Source organism: Desmodus rotundus, chromosome 2 (genome assembly GCF_022682495.2).
Source record: "Desmodus rotundus isolate HL8 chromosome 2, HLdesRot8A.1, whole genome shotgun sequence".
NCBI lineage: Eukaryota > Metazoa > Chordata > Mammalia > Chiroptera > Phyllostomidae > Desmodus > Desmodus rotundus.
In genome coordinates, this window is record NC_071388.1 from 120,672,937 (window position 1) to 120,685,701 (window position 12,765).

Below are 12,765 nucleotides of genomic sequence, written 5' to 3' on the forward strand. Positions count from 1 at the left end.
CAGCGAAATTGAGGTCTATGTACAGAGTTGGAAACCATGCCTAAATTAGTTTCTCCCTCCTCTAAACATTCAGTTATCACCCTCAGGTACAATAACTCCAGGTTCTTTTGTAATCTAACAAATTTTGTAATCCAACAAATGAATCTGGATTCAGTTGTTAATAGCAAAGGCCACTTGAAAGTTGTGGGCTCTAGTAGTAATTTGGCATAAGTCAAGCACAGATCTTTTTATTTCTCCTAAACCTTTGAAATAACAAGAGAAATAAATGACACACTCACAACTTACACTTTCACTGATACTGGTTGAAGAGAAATTACAGAAGTCGCAGAACCAAATAATGTAGGAATTTGGGGAATTTTCCTCAAAACCAACAAAATTGGAGAAGGAAACTGCAAAAATACAGTGGGCTAGTAGTGGAATGGCAAATACTGTATATTGGGGATGACCCAGAAGTGATAAGGGAACCTGGCGAAAGCAGGATTTAGAGAAACAGCAAACACACACCTTTGCCAGAAGGAGATGTCCTTTCTTGAGTAGGCAATACTGAGGGTATGACTATCAGGGGTATTACAACATTTTGGTATCTTATTTCCTTCCCATAAGCCTGACCAGCAGTTCTCCCTAGTGGGGGACTTAGTACTCCCACCTTCTGGGCTCCCAGGGTCCCCAACTTCCTGACCCCTCCCAACTGAGCTTGGGCTCTACAGTTGGTCTGGCAGAATCCAGGAGAGACTAAGTTGTGTGGCTGTAGGATCGAAGCCATTTTATCTTTGCACACCCAATCCTCTATTCACATGACCAATTCTTGGTCTGTTTCAGCCTGATAAACTGTCTGGCCTCACCCTGATGACTCTCTCAGTCTTTGCCCCACTACAAAGGTCTGCAGGTACCTGGAAGATGGCAGCAAGACTTGGTATACCCTGAAACTTTTGCTAAGTAGCCTCAGACCCAACATTGGAACCAAGTTTAAACCCCCGTAAATCTGGTGAACACCACTAGATCCTACCTAGTGACTCAGTGAGAACTTACCTCATGAAAGTTGAGTACTGTCAGAAGCATTTTCACTGATGGAGACTCACAGGCAGATGGCAAGTGGAGGAAGGCAGAGGCTGATCTTGGGGTACCTTGACCCTGTTGCTGACCAGCCCATAGCTTGGTGCTGGTGTAGGCTGGACTTGGTGTGCAACTTGGTCCTTCCCATGCACATCCAGGCCCAGCAAGGACAGTCAGAAACTATGGATTGTTTTGTAGCTCCTAACAGATTGCCCAGGGCCAGTCACAGGCAATATCTGTCATTTACTTGCATGAATTTCTCCCCAAAGGTCCCAGAACCAATACACCCATTTGCCAGCCTCAAATAACATTAGAGCAGAATCAAATTAATCTTTATAAGTGGCATATCCAAACGGAGATGTCAGCGTCAGTAGGCACCAGACGCTGCTGAGGCAAATTTTGCTTTGGGTGGTCAGCACCTGAACAGCAGCTTGTACACTGTAGTCAGGGTCAATCCTCATATTTAGCCATCCTGACAGTTGACCCCTCACATGAATAGGCCAATAACAATAAAGGCGTAACTACAACAGGAGGGCTCACATAACCCTCACAAGAGATATTCCTGGAGCATGTAACTCAGATGATCAAGGAGATTGCACAACTGGGTACCACAGGACACATACTACACAAGGCCACTTTACCAAGACAAGGAGACATCTACCTAATACTTAAAAACAAACACAAAGAGGCAGTCAAAATAGGAAGGCAAACAAACATGTCCCAAATTAAAGAATAAGAGAAATCTCCAGAAAAAGATCTAAATGAAATAGAAGCAAGCAATTTACTACATATAGAGCTCAGAAAAGTAGTTACAAAGATGCTCAAGGAACTTAGCTAGAACTTAAACAGCATGAAAAGGACATAAAAACCATAAAAAACATTCAGAAATGATGAACTCAATAGCTGAAGTGAAGAATGTACTATAAGTAATAAACACTTTAGATGAAGCAGAGGATCAAATCAACAATTTGGAAGACAAGGTAGCAGAAAACATCCAATTAGAGCAGTAAAAAAAAAGTTAAATGAGAAGACTTTAAGGAATATTTGGGATAACATGAAGCACAACAACATTCATATCACAGGGGTAACAGAAGATCAAGAACATATTTGAAGAAATAATGTCTGAAAATTTTTCTAACTTGGTGAAGGAAAACCATACACAAGTTCAGGAAGCACAGAGTGTCTTAAACAAGATAAATCCAGAGGCCCACACAAAGAGATATCATAATAAAATGCCAAAGTTTTAAGATGAAGAGAGAATCTAAAGTGTAGCAAGAGAGAGATGGTTACCTACAAGGGAGCTTCCATAAGATTGTCAGCTGATGTTTTAAAAGAAACATTTCAGGCCAGAAGGTATTGACATAAAACATTCAAAGTGATAAAAAAGCAAAGATCTACAACCAAGATGATTTTATCCAGCAACACTATCATTAAGGAGAAATAAAGAGCTTCCCAGACAAGAGAAAGCTAAAGGAGTTCATTACCCCAAACAAGTATTACAAGAAATGTTATAAGGTCTTATTTAAGTAGAAAAAGAATTAAGAAAACAGAAGAACATAGTTATAAAGAATACAATGGCAATAAATATATAGCTATAAATGATTACTTTAAATGTGAATGGCTTGAATGCATTCCAATCAAAAGACATAGGGTAGCTGAATGGATAAGAAAAAAAGACCTATTTATATGCAGTCTACCAGAGGCCCACCTCAGAATGAACAATATACACAGATTAAAAGTAAAGGGATGGAAAAAGAGATTTTATGCAAATGGAAATTTTAAAAACGCAGGGTAATAATAATTAAATTATAGGATCCACAAAAGCCAAACAACTTATATTACCATGAGGAAACACTACTTAAGTGGAGAATGTATGATGTTCTGTAGGACATCAAGCCAGGTCTTGTCAACAAATGAATGTCGTTAAAAGTGACTTGTTAGGATAAAATGAGCTGAGGGAACATGAACATCAAATGGAATATGTGCCTTTTGAGTGGATTCTCTTAAGAAGAAACCAGTTGTAAAGGACATTTTGGTGGCATTTGAGAAATTTGTTTGCAGACCTGAGTATGATATAAGAAAAAATATGTTGCCAAGGACAAGTGGAGAGCATTAGCTGAAGAAAACATGTTATAAAACAGCATGTATAGTATAATTTCATTTTTGTAAAAAAATACATACATATTTAGGCATCAAAAAGAGTCTGGGATTGTATACCAGGAGGTAAGAAAAGTGATAGTCTCTTGGGAATAAAATATGGTGTGGTTTTTTTTTGTATTTTTATGATATGTGTCCTCAAAGATTATGCAAAGCAGAATTTATTTTGTAATAAAAACATTTTATTAAATGAAAATATTATCATTCTTGTATGAGACATTAAGTTTTTAAGACACTGTTTCACTTATCCAAAGGGTGACTATTGTGGGCTATGTGGCTGTCATGGAAAACTGTATGAAGATTATTTGGAGAGGATAGAAAGAAGGCATTTGGACATGTGTAAGTCACAGTTCACAAATAGAAAATATTGAAATCAAACAAACAAAAATACATATACAGTTGACTCCAACTACAGTTTTCTTTATGGATCTTTAAAGCATTAAGTGTCCCTGGGCTACTGTTGCTGAAGACTACATCAACTGTCAGAGGTTTGTTTGTATGCTTTTATTATGTCTTTGAAGACTGAGCTTCAAAGAAGGTGAATCCTAACATTATGTGAATGGTGACAAATCATAAAATATTCAGGATTGGAACATTTACCAGTACCTCCTCAATCTCATTAACACTTTATTTTGGTTTTTATTGGCTCTGTGTATCTGGACAGCTATTTGTTAACAAGACAGAAGAGTCTGTACTTTCTGATTTCCAAAGCAATAGAAATTAAATGATTCCATTGGTGTCTTCTCTTTGGGCTGTTTCTGTTGTTCCACTTGTATTATTGTATCCTTTTCTTTATATTAATTTGTTTTTTAAAACTTTGTTAATTGTGCATCTAGAACAAGCAAGTTGATAATAGTAATACATAGTTAATTGTTCCTATAAATAAAATACCTCAAATATTTCATTTTAAACCAGAAATAGCAGCTGGAGCCAGGAGCTGTGTCTAACTGGGCAACAGATGTGTGAGTTTCTATGATGGAAGTCAAATAAAAAAAATCACAGGAAAATATACAGAGACATTACAAGAAAAAATAGGTTTCATAAAAACAATGATTCCGGTTCTTCAAAGGCATCCCTAACAAAAGTTGTAAAAGAAGGTGGACCTAAAATCACATCTAAGAAATTCCAGAAAATTGCCACAAAACCAGGAAAAAATGTGTGAGGCAGTTCAAGAATAAGCAGCAAGGGAATAAAATACCAAAGAACAAATTCCAGCAGGCAAATAAACTCAACAAGAGAGAAAATTTCAGCCAGACTGTAAAAGTGGTGAATCACACCCAGGAAACCCAAATGGGATGATTTCAGAAAGAAGAATCAAGAACTGAAGCAAAGCACACAATGCAGTGATAGAACCTGCTATGCTTGGGCAAAGTAGATTTGGGAGATCTTGACAAGAGAATACAATGACAAAGAAAACGAGTGAAGTTGATGAGTGATTTGCAGAAGTTGATTCAAGGAAAAATTAAAACTGTTGCATTTGCACATGATTCAATTTGTGTGATCCATTGTTACATTGGATATGGCAATGAAGAATAGAGAAAACAGACTTTTGAAGAACTGTGAGATAATTTTGCTGAATCAAGTAAAGCTTAATATTTCAGAAATATTGTTAAGAAATTTCTTATGTATGGTAGTAAGCCATAGATGGCAGAGATATAAATTTTGAATACCACATGAAGAAGATGCTCCGACATGCAGAAGCATTAGCTGTCAAGGAGTACGCAAACAGTGACAATGCCATTTGGGAGCAAAGGAACGTGTTGACAGAGGAGCTCTATAGGAACACATTTCAGCTTTACAAGTCAGCAGATCATTGAACTATGGACAAAGTATTAGAGGTACAGCCAAAGAAGCTAGAGCTTATTGTTGAAATGAAACAGATTCGTACTATAATGGCCCAAAAGGAAGCTATGATTAAGAATTCTTTGGTACACAAAGTATTCCTGGGCTTTTTTTTTTTTAAGCTATGCATGCACAAAGCTAAGATCAGGAATAACTGAAGCCATCCATGAAGTGGTGATATACCTGGTGCACCCACGATGGCACCTGAGTGGCCATGCACCACCTGTGGCATGGCACACCCAAAGACGGAAAAGTTGCTGAGAAAGAAATGAAGACTTGTTGAAAAGGTGGCTAATGGCTCATACTCTCATTTGGTTTTACTGGCAGAGTTTGATTGTACTGATGATACTAAGTTTTTGAAGCAGATAATCATAACAGAAATTATTAGTTCCTTGCCTAAGATATTAAATGACAAATACAGAAGAAAGTTCTGCTGTTCCTACTCAGCCCCAAAGACCATGCACATAGAATATGAGAAATCAATAAAGTTATGCTGAAAGGAGCTGGAAACGCACAGGGTAAAACAGATATAGAGATCTACCCCCAGATCTCTTAGAATCCATCTCTCCAGCTTTGTTAAGCTACCTGCAAGGGCACATCCAAGATTTGGTGCTCGATAAGTCTGAGTGTGTGTTGGTGTCTGAGTGTATGTGTGTGGTGGTTGCCATTGGAGTGGTTAACTTACCATGAATGCCATTGCCAGCTAGGCAGCGGCAGAACTGCATTGGGGTGACAAGGATGGAGAAGTTCACATTGCAGAACATCCTGCAGGACATCTTGTTCTGAAGTTCTTAATAGAGAAAGATAAAAAGATGAAAGAAAATGAAAAAGAAGGTTGTTTTGCAAAAATACTCATAGAGCATGTTGGTATGAAGAACCTGAAGTCCTTGGTATGAAGAACCTGAAGTCCTAGTGTAAATCGAGGTGACTTTACTCTTTCTAGCCCTCTCCAGAGTTCTGATGAAGAGGTTGCACAAAGTCAAAGCTGAACTGAAAAGTCTAATTTTCACATTGGAGAAAAAAGAAACACCAGCAAAGGAATAAAAACAGTACTTGAACACTCTCTGCAAAGTTGGACACAATTTAGGACATAGGATAATTTTGTTCTCTGATCTGTTTTCCCAATGTGGAAAAGAGGGCTAGGAGTCCACTTCACTGGTAATTTGTGAACTCTGTGTATGTTTTTCTTCCTTATATATAAATTTGTTTGTAAAATGCTTTCTAAAAAAATAATTTACAAAGTTAATCTGTGCATCTATTTACCCAGAAGAAGAAAGTAATAGCATTCTGAAGGCTAGATTTTCCAAACTAATACATGAACTTCCCATAAACAATAAATATATCATGGTCACATAGAAGCTTTATCTTTGAAAAGGGAGAGACATTTATCAGTATTTTACTGTTCCAGAAACATACATTCCAAACTTCTTTTTGGAGAAAAATGCTCTCAAGAGGATTTTTATGGTTTAAATTATGATTCTTAAAAATTACCAGTGTCTTCCCAAGTAAAGTGTTGGCTCCCAAGTTTCAGAGACATCTGCAATAATGCAAAGCATTTTATTTTTATTTAAATAAGATTTTACTATACGGAATCCTAATGATTTTAGGAAAGCTGAAAAATATATGAATATATTCATATATATCTAATATACTCATTAATATATTCAAATATATATGTATATAATTTTTTGAATTACTAAACTTTACAACTTAAAATTTAATTTAAAAATCTTATTTATGTATGTCCTATTACCTTAAACCAGGATATTATATAAGTCACAGTCAAACATTTGTGCACAATAATTTTATTGGATTATTCTGATTATATATTTTAAGCCAAAGCCTTCATTCAGATTTGTATAATATTAGAATTGAGAAATCAAATATTTACCAATCAGTGGGTAGTTAAATACATTTTAGCACCTCTGTGGGAAGACAGTACAAACATTGGGGAAAATGAGGTAGATATATATCAGTATTTCTCAACAAGCAGCAATTTTTGCCATGTGGAGGACGTTGGTAACATCTTGGAGACATTGATGGTGCTGAAGATGGAGGATGAAGTTCTTGCTGCTTGCCTCTAGTGGGTTAAACTCAGGGGTGCTCTTAGACATTTTACAATGCACTGGCTATACTGACAGAGAAAATGTGCACCTTATATTTAAATAAAAGCAAAGGACAAGTTAGTATATTTTAGAAGATCCCATATTAGAAGTTATACAATTACAAGAAATCTAAAATCTCTGTGACAACAAAAGTGAGAGAGTCTAGGCACTCTGCACAGTGTTTTACATATACGATCTTATTAGATCCTCATAACAGCCCTATGAGGAGTATATTGGTTCAGATACTGGCCCCTGTGCACCAAGGGCAAGGATGATTGGATGAAAGAGGCAGACCATTCCAGAGTGGCTGGTGGCAGGTTTAAAAAGCAAGGGAACTTCACGTATGGGGCTTGTCTTGGTTGACCTTAAAATGAGATCTCTGCACCTCCCAGTCAGAATTTTAAAAGTTTATGTGGAGACCTTAACTGGGTCCAGGCACTTACACTGCCCAGAAGTTCTCAATAACACATCACTCACTTTAAGCTGTCTCCTTGAAACAGCTGCCAGGATGGGAAGAATAAGCAAGGAATTGCATTCTAGAGACCAGGAAGGGCATGGAGAGCATCTGATTCTGCTTGCCTAAGTCTAGCTGGTGAGTCCACCTGTGGTCACATCTTCCTGCTTATCTTTTCCAACAGTTTGCTTACAAATTAACTTCATGTAAGGAAACTACTTAAAAACTGGCCTAAGGCACTAAGGACTACACTGGACTCAGATCTAGAAAGGGTATAAAATTTACTGCAAATGGTTTAAAAGTGTTATCTGTTAAGAGAGAATTAGAGGAAATATTCATTTTAAGAAATTTATTAGTTTTTATTAGTTTATTAAGTGAACATATTTCTTAAAATAACACTATATGGTATCTAGTAAACGAGAGGTAATTCTTTTCCTCACTCCTCTCATCTCTATGCCCTACCCCTAGAAACAAACATTTTTAACTTGTTTAGCTTCTTGTATTGTATTTACTTCTATATTTCCAAATAATATTATAACTTTATTTATTCACTTTCTGCTATAGAGTATTAGGGTTAAGCTCCATTTACTCCTCCACAAAGAGGCTAACTTATGTCTAGACTCTCAACTAAAATGTTCATCCTAATATCACTAAGTACATCAGGTAAATTATCTGCACAATTTTTTTTCTTTTTCTTTTTTCTTTTAGGATCTAAAATCTTTTAAATAAGAAGGTAGGATCTTCTTGTAGATGCAGCTGACCACTTGGCCTCTCACACACTTTAATTTCTGGCTTTTGGATTGTAATTAGGATTTGATGTGGCTTTGAGGGATGCTAGGGGCCTTGCTGAAATGCCTGCACACCTCTCCACCGTTTTTGGACCAGAAAGCAGGACAGTTCCACAGTCCTTGGGGGAGTCCAGAGTCAACTGATTGAAGGCAAGAATCTTGCCCCTGGCCTTCAACATGTGTCCCTGGGCACAGCTGCTCACGAGAAGTGCACACACCTTCAGTTTGGGCACCTCCTGGACATGCACAACATTGGATATAGTTCCTATAACCACAGCGATTTTTCCCTCTGGGCCAGGCAGCTTTATTTCCCAAATCATCCAAAGATGGTACAGAGGTGGCTGGTTGATGCAACTCATGAACAACCTCTTCCCCTACTTAGTTGAAGGTGGAGGTGGTTTGTTGCGCCAGAAATCTGTGCACCTTGACAAACAGCCTTAGTTAGATGTCCCAGCTCTTTTGTCTCCTGGCACGGAAAGTTTTAGGCTTTATTGTGGCAGATGTCGATTCCCATGATGGCAGCTCTTTCTCCACCAGGTTAGGAAAGAGGTGTTTTTTTTTTTTTCCTTGAAATCTTTTCTCCTTAGGTTTCTATATTCTCCTCCTCCAGTGGGTGCTGATTTTTCCCTACCCCAGTTGCAGAGCATTTACCTCAGCATATTCTTCCCCATCAACCTGAAGATTTCCTTCTTCTCTCTCCTTTGTTAGCACCCACTCCTGTTTCCTTGACATCCGACAAAGTTAATGTTTTCTAATATGAGAGCTACTGGAAAGTCTATGCATAGGCAAGTCATGAGATAATCTCATGAGATGTGTCTGTTTTGGGGGAGGAAACTCTTAAATGTCATTAAATGTAGGTGCCTTATCATTTTTCCAACCTCCATTGTAATCTTGAAACCTGAATTTCAGGAAGTAAGAAGAAAAATTAGAACACACATTTGAGTGTAGGTTTTTACACAAACTCTTTGTTTTCACTATGGTGCTTCATTCTTCTCTCCATTTTCCTACTATCCTAACATCCAAGGCCTCTTAAATATGTCTGTCTCTGCTTTCTTTCTGGATTCCTGGGAAAGAACATTTTATATAGAGAAAATGCATTGTCTCCAGAAACTAAACCAGTAGGCCTTCTGTAGGGCTAAGAAAAGGATAATCATCTGCCACAGAGTAGTAAAGTCATTATGTATGGGGATACACATTCTTAAAATTTCTTCAGGCAAGCCTCCCTTTTTTATTACTCTCAAATGCAGTGTTCCAATTTGTTTTACTTTCAGGTGGTCTATGACACAAGTCAGTCACTCTACTTCCCCTTTATTCTTTCAGTCTTTAACATAAACTTTGCTTGATAAATCACAATGATTTTAGGCTGAGATTAACAATCAAATTCAGAAGACACAATGAAGTTTATCTAGTACCAAATTTACTGAGTTTAAAAAAGAGTGTAGGACAGGGAGAATACGGTGCATAGGAGTAGCTAGCAGATGTCTCATGATTCCCAGGGGCAGAGTCCAAATGTCCTAGTCAGTCCCCATTGGATGCAAATAGTTAAGTGAGATGAGGCCAAGGAAAGCTGTATTTGGAGATGTCATCTATCACCCACAGAGGTACTTGACTGGCTGTCATTCCCTGGTGAAACTACATCTCATCAATTGCATATTAATCCTTAATTACAATTGATTATCAATTTCAGGTTACTTGCCAATAATATGTTACTTCATAAATAATCTTAATTACCAGGTACAGGATCTTAGTCTGTTACAAAGTAAATTCAGCAGAACCTTCATTTATTCTGGAGACAGAATAACCCTATACTTTCTTTACTTGATCTTTCCGGAAGAGTTTATCTAAGGGTCACATCCTTAGGTTACAGGAAAAACTACAGATTAGCTATTAATCCTGCCACAGGCACTTAACTGATTGTAAAAGCTAAAGCATAAATTTGCTGCTACCCATCCAATTTTTATTTTCTAAAACTTTTTTTAACATTTTTCATTTGCCTTCCATCCTCTTCTCCTTAACTCTCATGCCCTTGCTTGTTTAATCTCTCTCCTGTCCTTTATTTGGGAATTGATGGAGGGAGCAAAGAAACATGTGCAAGTTTAGTCTGTCACACTTAAATATAATGACCATATCAGTGCTTTGGCAAGACATATTTTAAATGCAGAGAAAATATACTAAAAGAAAATGTCTTGTGGGCCTTTAAGTCAACTTTATATGAATTTTAAAAATTTCATATTTTTCACCAGTGACCCAATAGTGATTTTAAAGTCATTTTAGGAACAAGAAATTTGGCTGATGTAATAACTATTTATCCGGACTTGGAAGATGGCAGCGAGATAGGTGGGAGCAAAGTCCACTTCCCCTCCACACCAGTGAAACACCTAGCTGGTCTAATAACCTATAGAATAACTTCTGGTTGCTAATATCTGAATGTTATAGAATTTATATATTTGATAGAGGAAACAAGCATATTTATGCTCCATATTCTTTTTATAATTATTTATTTATTTATTTTCAGAGAGAGGGAAAAGGAGGGAGAAAGAGAGGGAGAGAAACATCAATGTGTGGTTGCCTCTCACTTGGCCTTCACTGGGGACCTGGCCTACAACCCAGGCATGTGCCCTGACCAGCAATCTAACTGGCGACCCTTTGGTTTGCAGCTCGTGCTCAATCCACTGAGCTACACCAGCCAGGGCTATGATCCATATTCTTAACACATTTTAAGAGAATGAAGAACTTGGAAAAATTGAGTAATGTTCTAAATAGAATAGAATAGACTCCTTTTCCAAGAAGACATACAAATGGCCAAGAGATACGTGAAAAGATGCTCGATTGCACTAGCTATAAAAGAAATGCAAATCAAACCCACAATAATATACTACTCACACCTGTTAGAATATCTATTCTAACAATAAAACAGGAGATAAATATTGGAGAGGATGTGAAGAAAAAGGAACCTTCATTCATTACTTGTGAGAATGTAAACTATGGAAAACAATATGGAGGCTCTTCAAAAAATAAATAAATAGATCTACCATGTGACTCAGAAATCCCGCTTTTGGGTATCAACTCCAAAATTAGAAAATATTTGTTTGTACAGATCTATGTATCACTATGCTCACTGTAGCACTTTTCACTGTTGCCAAGACATTGAAACAACCTAAATGCCCTTGGATAGATAATTGGGTAAAGAAGTGTGGTACATATATACAACGGAATACTACTCAGCCATAAGAAGGGTGAAATTCTGCCATTTGTGATGACTAGGATGGATGTTGAGAGTATCATACTAAGTCAAATAAGTCAGATGGAAAAGTATGAACCATATAATTTCACACATATTTATATATAAAATGGAAAACAACAAACCAACAAAGCAAATAAATTAATTAATAGAGACAGATAATATGAAGATTACCAAAGGGGAAGCAAAGGAAAGGGAGGATGAAGAGGGTAAAGAAGGTAGGTAAAATATATGGTGATGAAGGCAGACTAGACTACAGGTGGTAAGCACACAGTGCAATATACAGTCGATGCATTTTAGAATTGAACACTTGAAACTTATATAATGTTATTAACCAATGTCACCTATATAAATTTATTAAAAAGTACAATGGGAAAAAGAACATCTGAATCACCTATGAGGGTCTTGAATTGAATGTCAGTAAAGGGATATGGTGCTTAAATGTTAATGGTATTAGGAGGGATCATAGCATCAGTTTTGGTGAGAGGTACTCTGCCATAGTATTTGTTCTGATCTTTCTATTGGTGCTTTTTAAAATTCAGTCTTCTCTAAATTCCCATTGTTAAAATGAGTCATCAAAACATCTTAGAGAGAATTATAAAGACAGAAGTATTTTTTAATAAGATCACACAGACATATTTTCTGTGTTTTAGCACTACTTTAAAAATTGAAAGTTTAGGATTTGGGAGTTTGGAGGGTTAACTCCTAATACATTATGAATTTCTTCACTTAATGGCAAACAGGTTCTTGGTTAGTACTTTTATCCAGAACAGATTGCTTATGTTAAGTGGGAAATGTCTTTGTTGTAGTTCAGTGAATACTGGTGTCTGAAAGATAAGCTGTAAAGTTGAATTAATTCTCAAATAGCACATGCATTCAAAACAAATAAAGAGAAAAAGAAGATATTTCCATTATATTTGAGGGAATTTTTTATATTAGAAAATACTTATTTCAGTGAAATCTTGTGAAAACATGGAATAAAATAATATATTCTTTATATCTTAAAAGAAGATTTTATGTTTTATGTCATGCCAGATCATTGTAGTTCAACACTTCTTATTCTGACTTTTATATCTTCATCTACATTCATGCTTATTTGAAAAATATATTTAGAATATTTTACTA

At 36.6% G+C, this 12,765-nt stretch overlaps 2 pseudogenes; one reads left to right on the forward strand and one right to left on the reverse strand.

The window, feature by feature from the left end:
* Nucleotides 1-1,411: 1,411 nt before the first annotated feature.
* On the forward strand, nucleotides 1,412-6,096 carry LOC112313054 (pumilio homolog 3 pseudogene; annotated as a pseudogene).
* A 2,219-nt stretch (nucleotides 6,097-8,315) lies between these two features.
* On the reverse strand, nucleotides 8,316-8,913 carry LOC112313056 (large ribosomal subunit protein eL18 pseudogene; annotated as a pseudogene).
* Between the last annotated feature and the right edge of the window lie 3,852 nt (nucleotides 8,914-12,765).